The sequence below is a fragment of the Excalfactoria chinensis genome, chromosome 19 (genome assembly GCF_039878825.1).
Source record: "Excalfactoria chinensis isolate bCotChi1 chromosome 19, bCotChi1.hap2, whole genome shotgun sequence".
Classification (NCBI taxonomy): domain Eukaryota; kingdom Metazoa; phylum Chordata; class Aves; order Galliformes; family Phasianidae; genus Excalfactoria; species Excalfactoria chinensis.
Window position 1 is genome coordinate 1,782,119 of NC_092843.1, and position 11,711 is coordinate 1,793,829.

At 42.1% G+C, this 11,711-nt stretch overlaps 1 long non-coding RNA gene across 1 annotated transcript; it reads right to left on the minus strand.

Annotated features, from left to right (window-relative positions):
* Positions 1-401: 401 nt before the first annotated feature.
* On the minus strand, positions 402-10,844 carry LOC140260657 (uncharacterized). Its single transcript, XR_011905594.1, has 3 exons — positions 10,791-10,844; positions 928-996; positions 402-524 (listed from the first exon to the last, which is right to left on the minus strand). It is a non-coding gene; the product is annotated as an uncharacterized lncRNA (long non-coding RNA).
* Positions 10,845-11,711: the final 867 nt, after the last annotated feature.

Consider the following 11,711-nt stretch of genomic DNA (forward strand, 5'->3'; position numbering starts at 1 on the left):
GGCATGTTTTACTGCAGAATAGTAAAGCCTTTACGGTCACAGCATAATTACACCAGCATACCGGTATTTTAATATCATCTCTCTGAAATTAAATTTTGTTTCCATGTCCAGTCAATAATTCTGTCTCATCTCAGTGATGAATAGAGCTTAGTGAGTAATTTGTTATGAATAATTTATTCACTGCGTTTCACCTTTCATCTCCCTTTGAACATTTCGCGCAGTTCTGCAGTGTATTTGTTACACAAAATTATTCACGAATAACTTGTGCCTGCAGACCGTGTGTTGACAGTTCACTGGAAATACTCAAGTTGATTTGCCACTTGGTTACACTTTGGAGGTGCTGTACCTGTTCCATCACCCCTTGGGTTGGCTTTAAGCAAGCTACAAGCCCAGTTCTTCAGACAGATGTAACCCATGTTCAGTCTCAGATATTTAGTGTGCATTATGCACCATTTGCTTCTCCCTTTTCAGAATCTAGGAAGGATCCAGCAGTGTTCAGCACCCCACTGTCCTCAGTCTGAAGTCTGGACAGAAGAATTTAGGATCTCAGTAGGCAAGACAGCGGGGTTATCACCATGTTCTTCTATAAATAGACATTTTAGGCAGGCAAACCAGTACCGCTTCACCAAGTTCTCACTAAGAGTCTACAGCAGAGATAAAACCATGCACCCTAACAACTGTAGAGCTGAGCGTGCCTCCATGGCACGACCATTGATATGGCTGGCAGTTTTCTTAATGAAACTTGTGTTAAAACAGAGAAATAAATAAATGAAGACTTCTTTCTTCCAGAACATAATAATTTGCCTTTTTCTTTCCTCACTGCAAGCTCCAAAAGAATTGTTACGTTTACAGCTGAATAGGCCCATCTGAAAACCGAACAGAAAACAACTGCCCCCAAACACTGTGTTTTGTATCTGTGTAACAGACCTTCGCATTATAGGTCCAGGACTCCAGAAAACAGCTTTCTCCCAGAGGCAGTTCATCCCTTGCCAACCCCTGAGAAAATAAAAAAGCCATCAGTACAATGCAGATTTTGAGGTGAGACAAGCAGCATTGCCTCGACATCGCACCAAAACCCACAGGGACAAGAAATCCTGAACTGCAGGCTCCCGTAGGCAATTTGTCACTACAAAACAATTCCATTTAATATCATGCTACATCATGAGAAACTTAGTCAGATCGGTGCACTGGAATTCCAGGTTCCAAATGCATTGCCAATTTTAATCTTTCATACATTCTTCTGTGAAAATTTAGTTACATTTCCATTTCCTGCCCTCTCACCAGAGGAAAAGAAATACACAAAAATATCTTTCTTTTCTTGTACAAATCTATACTTGAGCTGGCTAAGCACAAAAGTGGTGATTATGTCTTTTATGAGGACAGCACGTGTTTCATTTTAACGTATCTAAACAACTGAATTTCAAGATAAGATACCCTGACAAAACTCATAACTGCTGGAAGGGGCAGCTGACTTGATCAATTATGCTGTCATGAAAGGCAAAGTAGAGCATCCCAGCATAGGATTCAGGTGTTGACATCAGCACCCATGATCTTCAGAAGGCTCATACGTTACAAGATCTTTTTATGCCTCTCTGTCACAGAGGTTCCTGTATCTACCTCCATTGCATCTGCATTGTTTGGTTCTGCCCGTACAGCTCTGGACCACTGAACAACAGGTTTAAGACAGCAACATGTGGGAAAGCCATGCACATGAAGAGGCAGCACAGAAGAGCAAAGAACTACTATTAAACAGATTTTCCTAACAAATCTTGATAACTTCCTGCCATTTAGGTACTCATAATTCTCCCTATGTTACTGTCAATTATCCTTAAATTTGACACCATAACTTAGAGCCTAACTTTGTTAAAATCCATGAGCAGAATCTGAAGCTGTGAGCGGGCAGGAAATGCACAACACAATACAGTGAGGCTTGCTTTCTTTGGAAATCAATCTTAAGGCTAACCAACACTAAGCGAGATCAAATTAATTGTGTCTGGACTTGAAAATACAGGTGGAAATTGATTTGAGTGGAAAACGAGAACAGAAATAAGTTGAGGTGAAACAAGAAAAAAACATTATGAGATAAGCCTGACCTCCATCTGAACCACTGTGGCACAAGCTTAAATGAGACACAGAGGACAGCCACCAAAACAACAGCATTGAAAAGCTCACACACAAATACCTGCACACTGCAGCCCAAGTCTTTAAACTGCAGTTAGCATGTACTGTTCTCTAATTGTATGTGATATACACAGTCCTGCTTGTAAGGGATATATCTCACCTTTCAAGATTGCCTGGTTAATACACCAAAATTGGGATGGAGAGAGAGAACAGTTATGATTTGGAATGCATTCTTTTGTTTTATTGTTATGACTACAATTTCTATGTGCTACTACCTTGGCTGTGGACCCTTCATAGATGATGTCATTTAGCCAACAAAACAGCATTCTATGGAGCTAGATTAAAAACCCAGACTACAGATAAACAAGTCCAATACGTGTTTACTCTGCCCTCTGAAGTACAGTCCTATATAAGACGATCCATTTTGTTAGCACGAGTCCTTCTGGAAATATCAAATAACTTCGCTGAACAATCAATGGTTATTTAACTTATGGAAATTGAAGTGTTCAGAGTTACGATGCTCTATTTCATATCTGTATTACAACAGCAGCAAGACTTACAGAACTGTAAAGAATAATTCTCTAGTTTCATATCCCTGCATAATTATCTTAAAAATTGAAATGTCACCAATGATACAATATGGTCATAAGTAATTAACCACCTAATTAAAATCTAGAAATTAAACGTAATTCATGTTCACATAAAATTGTCCTTCACAGCTGGATTTCAGCAGTACATGAACCTAAGCAATATTGGCAATGGGAGAAATTAAGAGATGCCAAATAGTTTTTGTGGGAATTTGCAGTGTGAAGCAAATAGGAACAGCAGGATAGAACATGCCACAGTGATTAGTGTTCTGTTTAATCAGTGGTGAGATATCATCAGCAAAAGATGGCAAGTGCCACGTTGCTGTGTTAGAACAAATGCATTTTATAGAAGGAGGAGGCCAGGGAAGACTGGGAATAGGAGTTCTTGCAGTTGTGGAAATAAACCTGACTTACTCAAGACATGGACCAGTGAAATGGGGAGAAGTTTGGGAAGTCCCAGACTTCCAGCTGAGTATGTTGTTCTTCTGTTCAGCATTCTATCTGTAACCATAACATGAGGAAATGGAGCAGGAATTTATTTCGTGGCATCGAAGCGTTCTCCTATTTAGAGATCACAAGTTGTGGCCTATCACTAAGAAATTAATGTCTTAATAATAATGTACTATCAAGCCTTTCAACAAAACACCAGCAACTGAAAGTTCTCCAGTCACAGAGTAAAGGACTACCTGTTTCTGACAGTTCGTGTGTTCAGAAACAATGAGCTGTGATGGGTAAAGACAAATTGCTGTGATAAAAGCAACTGAAAAATATATAGTAGCACGGTTGTGAGGTCAGGCATTGCAAGGAGCTCCAGTATTTAAGTCAAAGCACTAGAGAATGATTAACATTAAAACTGACACAGGTGCTTAAATAAGGTTTGTCATCATGAATTCTAAGCCTTAGATTAATGGGAGAACTTAAGTTTAGCTGCAGTGTAATATTCTGCAGTTGAAAAAGGCTCTGTACGTTGCATATCAAACAGGAGTTGCTGGGAATGTATGCACGCTGTTAGAGAAATCAAGAGAGGTCATGCACCATGTCAGTGCAGACAAACTGAGGTCCCAATCTCACCAACATCTTGATGCACTTTCATTCCAGTTCATAAGAAGAGTTATGCACTGGCTTCAAGTTCATAGAATGACTTAGGTTGGAGGGGACCTTGAGAATCATCTGCTCCCAGTCCCTCTGCATGAGCATAAGCTGTCAGTTAATTGTATATTGAAAGGGCAGCCCTGATCTTATGTAATGTTATGAAAGATACCCTCAGCTATGGAACTGTGTGTTTTTAATTAAATAACCTTACTGGATGAAGCCTGTTCTTTTTAATCTTTGAGGGTTTATGCCAATTTCTACAGAACCAAGTTAAGTATTCAATACTTTCATCCATTAGTACAGCTATCTGCTATAGCTACCCAAAGGGGGAATGATTTTTTGCATCCACTGTATACTAGATGCAAGAAATCTGAAACTTCAGCATACATCTCAGCAAACCAGGACCTTGTCTCTCCAACATGCTATTTCACGAGCCATTCCAAGATGAGCAGACAATAGATCATTAATCTCTGATCGCATTCCAAGACATTCTCAATGCAGCTTGCATGGTTACAGTAAATCCACATCTGGCTCGCTCTTAGCCCACCCACTGGAGTCTACTGAAGTGTTGGCTTGCTCCCTCGCCTTCCCCACCAACCAACCCAAGCCACTGGCAGGCATGCTCTGCATGCAGAACGAGGGACAGCAGTTTATTTCAGACTTGTTCCAGTTAGAACTGGATATTTCTTGAAACTGTCCAACTAGTTTGCTAAGTTTCTGTCTGCTCGTTTTTAATCACCGCTATAATTTCAATCTTCTCCACCTACTGTGAACAATAAATTAAAAAGAAGAGCTATATAGTCAGGGAAGACTTTATTATTAGTTTTCCTCTGATTTGAAATGCCCATAGCTTGCCATCCTGACTAATGTTCTTCGGTCAGTAAATAATACCACCTGCTAAGCCAAGTATGTGCCCAGAATAAACGTCTGCTGCTAAGAGATTCAAAAATACCATTATTTTCCTTCTCTATTCTGTTCTTCTTTTTTCTCAAACAGAATTTGCAGGAGCCTTGTTTTATTTCTAGGGACAGAGAATACATGGACCACACATGGATTTATACAGCCTCTATTGAACAAGCTAGTTAATCCAGTCTTCATACCAGCACCCAGCACTGCAGACATGTAGAAGCATGAACAGAGTAGCACTCCACTGCTCAGAGAAGGAAAATGAACTTGCTAGCACTCTCTCCTTCACAACATCTTTTTTCTGATTGTGAATACTTGGTATTAATTTACCAAAGTATATTAAAAAAGAATCACCTAACTCATTGCTTCACTCCATGGATGTCCTCACAGAGCAGCTCTGGAGATGATGGCAATGACCTCCAGCTGGCTGCTCAGCACTGTCCTCTTGGGATCTGAGCATCTCTATGGATGAGTCTTGATAACCTCCCCAAGAAACCTGTGCCAGTGTTTGATTCCAACTACAGAAAATAGGTTATTTTCTAATGATTAAATGGAACTTCCTTTATTTCAGTTTATGCCCACTGAAGACCCATTTCATCTGCCTTGATCAAACCTCTCTTTTTAAATCACTTTTCTTCTAACTATATCTCCCTGGGGTCATTATCTGTTACAAAGGGGATGGAAAAAAGTTGTGTGAAGATTTATGTACCCACATCACACCAGCCTGCACAGCTCAGTGATCAAACACGCCATACACCTTGAAAGGAGGCAGCCCTGGAGAGTTTCTTTTGCCCCCAGCGATCTCCAAGAGTTATTTGCTTCTAAAGGACCTGTCTTCCTAGCTGCTCTAAAGCAACTCAGATCAATGTTGTTCCTTCCTCAAGCCAGAGCCATTTATTATTTGTCCTAATGGCCAAAGAGACGTTTAATTTCATTACCTCTTTATGGGTTGCTTGGTGCAGAGATGAGTTAAGTGGATTACAAATGCCACCTGTTTTCCAAGGCAATTTCAGAAGCAGATAAGGAGGAAAAACAAAATGCAAAATGATACTGAAGGTAACCCCGTATGTGTTGCTAAACTCAGCATCAGGAGTTTTCACAAAGAAAAGGTTTGTAATGATTTAATCGTTCTGTCATCACCAGGTACAAGCAGCACCAGGATATTAACTCTGCAGCTCTACGCTTACCAAGAGAAGCAGCTAACACCTAATTGGCTCTTTGAATGAAGACTCTGGCAAAGCCATTCTGCAAGGAACAGGTTGTGCAGAAACACCAGCGGAAATGATTACCACGTATACTAAGAATATAAACATATAAATTAAGAAAAATGTGCCGGACCAGTTTTTTAGTTGCATGTTGCAGACTTTAAAAGCACGGTACTTGTTTCTGCTTTACAAAAGGCAAGATTTTTATTCTCCTTTTTCTCATCAGACAGAAGCTGGCCTTGTTTTTATCTGTTCTTTTTGTATTCCTAACAGCTGCAGCCCATTCCCAGCAAAAGAGGAAAGAAGAAAACAGTTTTAAATGAACACTTCCATTCTGTCAGAAGCCTCCATCCCTGAAATGAGTTACAAAAGAAGCAAAGAAACATCTGAGACCGCTAATAAATCCACACTCCCGAGCGAGATCAGGAAAATAATTTCTTATTCCACATTAAATGTCATTGAGGTTCACCGTGTTCACAAAGGCTATGAACTGCAAGGATTCAGGGGACAAAAGGAACGAGGCCGTGCACACACAGACATCCCTCAAACATGCTGAACAAGCTTCTCTCTAAGGTCTCAGATCTCCCAACTCCCTGCCAAGCTTTTATCACCATCTGCCTTTCCCCCATTAACTGTCTTTTCACCCTGAAGATTATTGGGCCGCTCTAATTTTACATAAGAAAATGGACGTTTCAAGGTGGTTTAACGCATAGTACCCAAATCAACAAGCACTCCAGTGATGAGTTGAGAGAGGAGGGTCTGCAAACAATAGGTTACACTGTCAAAGCTCTAACACTGGGCAATTCATTTCTACTTTATTTCTTATGGCCTTCAATACCATTCACTGGCAAGGACAGGACAGATCCTGCTCCTGAGCAGCCCCAGGCAATGTTCCTCTACTGGGAAGCTAGCAGCCTGAGCTGTGGGTGCATACCAGGTGTGCAGCACTCCTGCTCATCTAGGTGTATATTTATGGACAAGAGGGTCAGCCAGGCATCCAAATGCCCATTGCTCCAGCAACTACAACCATGGTATATAATGGAGGCGTCACGGATAGCTTACAGCATGACATTATGATATGGAATACCGATCAAAACTATGATAGGGAGGTACAGAATCACATCAGTTTTTTTCTCTTCCTTCCATCAGAGCAATTCCTTTTAATTGCAATAAACTTTCCAGCTAAAATGACATTCCTCTAGAAGGGGACAAAAAGAGATTCGCCACTGAGAATCTAATGATCCATTTATGTAATGCTTTCAGAAGACACTGCAAGCTCTTAAATTATCAGCTCAAAATTGTGGCATAAATAAAATGCCAACAATGGAAACCCACGTGTAAATCACGCTGTTACACAGAGAACTGCAGCAGAAAGCACACAAAGAAACTAGAGCACAATCTCCCCCAATATGATCTTTGGTTGGTTTGGGGGGTGGTTCTTTTTTGATGTTTGTCAGACAGATTCACAAACTTGGAACAAATGGTCTGCACTAAATGAGCAAAGCATTCCGTTCACAAGGGTCTACCGACAATGGCAAATGCTTTGCAGTCCAATTGTGTCAAGGTGAATGCAGCGATTTCCTGGGTCCTCTGATGTCAGCAGGAGCTTTGCCAGTCATTTCAGCAGAGCGAAGGTGTCACCTCTGGACCTCCACATGGGGCTTTTTGCTCTGAGATGAGCGAGCACAGGGGGACAACATCATTCATGTCCAAGCGTACGGAGAGCCGTAAAGCTCACGCTGTAGTTCAGATGAACCTGGGTAATGATCTCATTTTATGAAACTATGATTCATGCAGAAGTATCTGGTTAGCTTCCATCTCTACTATCAGTTTTAGGATGAAAAGATGGCTCAATTATTCTAAAGGTGCAATTTTCCATTCCTCACAAATCCAAAGTCCCACTGAGCACGAGGAAGGCAAGACTGGGTCCTTTGAATCCTGTGGCATTGAGGTTAATGGGAGATTTAAATGCACAAGATATGCGGGATCTGCTCATAAGAGTATTTGAAAAAGAATTATAATAGTCATAAAAATGAAAGGATATTTATTCAAAAAATGCTTCAGTATCTCATGAGTTATTTCTTTTCCAGACTCTTTTCTCAGCTGGCTCACTGCAGCTCCTGCTCTCCTTAATCTTTCCTTTCTAATTCTTCTTTTAAATATTTATTAAAAAAAAAAAACTTGCACAGATGGGGAGAAAGCTGAAGATCTGAAACAAAATTAATTTAATAAGGGAAGGACTAGAAGCCCATTATTGGTTTAGGCAGCCTCTTTTCATGCTGTATATTGTAACAAGGAATAATTAATTTGAAAGCCCTTGATCTGCGGGAGCTTTTTCATTAATATTATTATTAATAATAATAGCAATTCACATTCACTGTGCCCACATCCCTTTTGCTGGCTGTAAGTACTTCACTGCCTCTAGGCACCCGCCTGCCGCCAGCCACAACATAGAAGGATGGATATAAAAGCTGCTCTGATGTACAGCAAAGGGCCGTGGCTCAGACAGAGCTCTGCAGAGATGCCTTCATGTGCCCTAATGGCAGTGCCCAATCCCACTGCTGGGCAGCTGGTATTCTGCTCATATTCAGTTCCTGATCCATACGAGAGAGATCTCTTGCACTCACTATACTTAACCAAACACCACGACCTGAAGAGACTGCATAGGAAACATTTTGCTTCTGAGTTCCTACCGGTACAAAACATGCTACATTAAAAATTACCATCGCTCCGATGACCAATAATCATCCATTCACCTCCCCCTCTTTGGTAGCTGAAATCAGCAACCTCATTTCAAAGCATGGACCTGACCATGCTCAGGTTTAAACACCGATGTCCTTTTCAGACTCAGGGAATCAATGTCTGAGAGTAATTCCTGGACAGCCATACCCTGTTTGTCCAGCAACCTCTCTAACAGGCAAAGTCAAACCCTTGCTTCAGAGAAATCCTATCTTTAACTCAGCGCAAACATTTTCCCGTACTTTTAACACAGTGATAAACTAAAAGAAAATGATGGCAGAACAGAACCACAACGTTAACATTTGGCTTTTATAAGCATTTAGAATTTTATCATTAGTTAATGCGGGGTTGTTGGTTTTTTTTTGCATGCAGACAGTTTTATTTCATATATCTTGTTGCATAAAATGATCGTTAAGAAGATATATCACGTAATTACTCTGCTCTGTTCTACTTCAGAGTAGGATTGCAGCCATAAATTTCACACACGACGCACTGTATGCAAAGGTTTCTGACAGAACCCCGTGACCGCGACTAACAGAATATGGGGAGATTGTGTCATTCCATTTGACAAACTGACTGGTATCACTGTCAGCATAATAGTCCCAGATCTGCAGCAGAAGAGAACAACACTGATTGTCAACATCAAAAGGGTCAAGATGAATTAAATATTTATGGCTCCGGGCTGTGCTGACAGCTCTTGATGTGCTCTCAAAGCCAATGCATTTCTTCTGAAAGCTGGCCCACTATGTCTGTAGTGGTTTCTGATGTTTATGTATTTATTTCCTATGCTACTGACAGCCTTGCATTGCAATGAACCAACAACGTGCAGCTGAAAGCTCCACATTTCCCATCTTCCTCAGCCACCGCCATGCATTCCTTTTCACAGAGGAGGCACAAAGCGTTTGCTTCAATAAAAACAAAGTAAAACAGCAGTAACTGCACACTAAGAGAAGCAAAGGGGTGGAAGCTGGCAGCTCAGTGACATGCCCACCACTCCGGTGCAGAACCTTTTCCTAACTTTCCCTCAACGTCCATCCTGACAGCTCCATTCCATTCCCTCAGGTCCCATCATCATCACCAAGAGACCAGCACAGCCTCTCCACTCCCCATTTCCACATACATACATCATCTGTCTTCTTCCCATTCTCCGTATTGCATTTAAAACAAGAAGGAAAGCTCCCTTCTCCAACCTCAGCTATGTCTGAAGGGAGTGCGCTGAGATTTGTGTGGTATCTCTGGTCCAAGCTTGTTTTAGATACCCAAATTAGCACTTTAAAGGCTCCAGCAGGTGAACTGACAATGCCCCATGACAGCTCCTTCCTGCTACCATGCCAAATGTCTGCATTATTAATGCTACCAACACATCTACTTCAAAGGATTCTACGATGTTTCAAGGAATCCCAGTTTCATGTACACACATGAAGTGCTTTCATGATGGTTTATTCTTAGTTCAGCGGTATTAACAGGAAGGAGCTTCTTAACGTTCAGGTCAAATTCATTTGGCCATCCAGATTTCAACTTCCCCCCCCCAAAGAAAAACCCAAACCTGGTTGTATGCATACAACTGCTAGATTGGTTCTGGCATTCAAGCTGTTCTTTGAAGGGGCAGGTAAAGCAGAATAAGGGGAAAAGCTGAGCAAATTAGATGTGGTACAGTAGATGAGTGTAATGCTGGACTTGTGTGAAGCAGGATTAAAAAGGCAACCTTGGAACTGGCACTTAAAAACAATATTTCCTGTGATAGGAGGTGGATGATCTAACAGGTGTTTTCTGAGTGTGACTACAGGAATTCAATGCATTAAACAGAGATCAATTAAATTGTGATCAAGCCGTTGGAATTCCTATGGTCCTTTATGCTACAGACAGTCATTACCACTTCCCTTCTTCTGTGCTTTACACTTAGGAGAAAATAACGAAGAGCAACAACCTGTAGAACATAACTTAGTCTTGTACCAGGCACCCAGTGAAGCCAAGCTGGTGATTAACACACAATAAACACAATTATCTTCCATTTCTTCAACCTCACCCCCCCCCCCCCCCGGCAATGCCACGTCAGCTGGGGGCCCCTGCCAAGATGGCGGCGGAGCGGGGCTGGGTGGAAAGTAGAGGGAAAATGCTTGTTAAAAGCTTTTGTACTTACGTCTTATGACCAGGTTCTCTGGTTTTCGCCGTCTGCAGTGAATGGTCTTCTGGGATAGTGCTCCTTATCGACTGTGCTGCTGAACGGTCCCATTTGTACCTCATTTACAAACGATTGAGTGCTGGGCAGCCTATGGAGAGTCACAGTGCAACCCTTCAGTGCTGGTAACGACACCTGGGCCAGCATGGAGATTAAACAATGGCATGGAATGCAGGGTATTTACCACCTGCTAGAGTTGTTTGTAGCAAATATCAAGCTGTAAAGCCGAGAAGCTGTAAAAATACAACAGGAAAACGAGGAATACTGTCCAGCAGGGTTACTTTATGAGCTCCTCCTTCCCACATCGCCACAATCCTCTAAGAACTACTGGGAAATAGGCATTGCTTTCAGAGCTTCCCTTGTAATAGCTACCCCCTTGCCTTGCGTTTTGGCTCAGATCAGTAAGCATAAGGGCAGCATTAGCTGCAGACATGCTGCTCACAGGCTCAGCAGAGGCCTCCTGTCCTTGTGCCACCATGGCACCCACCCACAGAGGACAGGCAGGCAGAGGGATCAGGCACTTGGGTAGCACCAGCTGCACACCCTGAGCTCCCATCACTCCATGGACCAGACCTGCTTTGCACAGCGCCTGCTTCACATTCAGCACCTTTGCCATGGCAGGGATGGGGAAATCACAGAATCACAGAATCACAGAATTATAGGGGTTGGAAGGGACCTCTAGAGATCATCGAGTCCAACCCCCCTGCCAAAGCAGGCTCCCTACACCACGTCGCACAGGTAGGCGTCCAGGCGGGTCTTGAATATCTCCAGAGAAGGAGACTCCACCACCTCCCTGGGCAGCCTGTTCCAGTGCTCCGTCACCCTCACCGTAAAGAAGTTCTTGCGCACATTCGTGCGGAACTTCCTATGCTGGAGTTTCAG